Source organism: Marmota marmota, unplaced genomic scaffold, assembly GCF_001458135.2.
Source record: "Marmota marmota marmota unplaced genomic scaffold, marMar, whole genome shotgun sequence".
Classification (NCBI taxonomy): Eukaryota; Metazoa; Chordata; class Mammalia; order Rodentia; family Sciuridae; genus Marmota; species Marmota marmota.
Window position 1 is genome coordinate 6,087,074 of NW_025999962.1, and position 2,093 is coordinate 6,089,166.

At 50.1% G+C, this 2,093-nt stretch overlaps 1 protein-coding gene across 2 annotated transcripts in view; it reads right to left on the bottom strand.

Annotated features, from left to right (window-relative positions):
- Window positions 1-2,093, bottom strand: part of Csdc2 (cold shock domain containing C2) — a 10,433-nt gene that overhangs the window by 4,354 nt on the left and 3,986 nt on the right. The window lies entirely within an intron of this gene.

Sequence of the window (2,093 nt, forward strand, 5' to 3'; positions counted from 1 at the left end):
AGGGAGAGGGGGAGAGGGGGAGAGAGGGAGAGAGGGAGAGGGGGAGAGAGAGAACAAGACCAGTGCACCATGAGCTCTTGGGAATGTGGGCTATTTTTCCTTAGCCCAGTTTCAGCCTCTCAAAATGAGGCTGAAGGGCTGGGGGTGTAGCTTAGTGGAAGAGCGCTTGCCCAGCATGTGTGAAGCCCTAAGCTCCATCTCTAGTACGGCAGCAAAGAAGAGGAAGAAGTAAAAGTAAAACGAGGTCAATAATGTCATGTGAGGATATGGAGGATGAAATGATGAGTGTGGGCCAGTGCCTGGCATCCTGAGAGAGACCCAATGCACCCATATTGTCAATGCAAATTAATAGAAGTCCCTAGTCAACAGCTGGTGCCTAAATGACCTTGAGAAAACCCACCCTATATGTTCCTCTACTGAGGAAAAGGGTCAAGAAGTCCTGGATCCCAACTAAAGCTGCTGAGGAACCCGGGGAGGGAGAAGCACTTGCCCAGTAGAGCCGGGCGGCCCGGGCCCAGGGGAGCTCTCGAAGGCTCCTTATCAGCTGTTGATCCTGGGTGGCACTTCCATTGGCCTCTGTTTCCTCATCGTCCAGCAGGGCTGATAACGCCTCCTCACCCCCTCTGAGGCTGTGGTGGGTCTTGGCTTCTCAGGAGTTCAGAGTCCAAGGGCAGGAAGACACCACCCAGCAGGGCTCCAGAGCCTAGGAGCCACTGGTCCACCCTGTCACTGCAGCATGTCCCCTGGCTTCTGCCCCAAATCACACAGCAAGTGAGAATTTTCTGGGCCAAGATGGTGAGCTAGCTCTGCATCCCTGGAGGTGGAGGTGGGGAAGAACCCTCCCGCCTCCCATGCTCTCCCCATGCAGCCGGGGAGGGCTGTGGGGCACTCAGCTCGGAGCTTACTCCAGGAGTTAGGGGGCCGGGCTTGGCATTTTCATCCCCATTTTATTTTTTTATTTTTCAAATTGATTGATTGCTGCTGCAAATGCATGCTAAGCACGCACTCAACCACCAAGCTATGCCCCAGCTCCTCATCTTTTTTTTTTTTTGTGGTGCTGAGGATTGAACCCATGGCCTTCTGTATGCGAAGCAAGCACTCTACCAACTGAGCTATATCCCCAACCCCGTGTTATTGTTATTTTTTGAGACAGGATCTCACTACATATGTGCCCAGGCTGGCCTAGAACGCCTAGGCTCAAGCAGTCCTCCTGCCTGGGTAAAATATACTTTCCCCCCACTTTTTGAAGTGCTGAGGATCAAACCCAGGGCCTCACACATGCTAGGGAAGCACTTTACCACTGAGTCACACCCCAGCTATGTGCCCCTTAGAAGAAAAAAGGGCTAGGGATGAAGCCTAGGGATAGGGTGCCTGCCTGGTGCCTGGCATGCATGAGGCTCTGGGTGACATCCCCAGCACCGCAAAAAAAAAAAAAGAAGTAAGGAGAAAAGTGAAAAAAGAGAGAGAGAAGCAACCACACAAAAACTTTCAGCCAATGGGGCTGGGATGGTGGCTCAGGGGTAGAGCACTTGCCCAGTGCATGTGAGGCACAGGGTTCGATCCTCAGCACCACGTAAACAAAAATAAATAACATAAAGATACTGTGTCCACCTACAACTTAAAAAACAAATTCATTTCATAGCAACTCTATTCAAAAAAGTCAAAAAATAGAAACAACCCAAATGTCCACCAACAGATGAACAAACTGAGGTACAGCCTTATAGAAGGACATCGCTGGGCCGTGAAAAGACCCGAAGTAGCAATTCACACCACACCGCAACACAGGTGAACCCTGAACACAGGTCGCCAGGTGGAAGAAGACTTTACAAAGCCCACACATTGCATGATTCCATTTATATGCAATGACCAGAAGAGGGGCTGTGGGAGGGGACAGGGCAGAGATTTTTTGTGTGTCTGTTTTGTGGTGCTGTAGATGGAGCCCAAGGCTTCGTGAACACCAGGCAGGCCCTCGACCTTGGAGCCACACCCCAGCCCCAGAATCTCACACTTTAAGCAGGTGGATTGTAAGGCCTATAAATAATATCTCAACAAAACTGTTACCAAAAAAAAAAAAAAAAAAAAAAAAAAAAAAA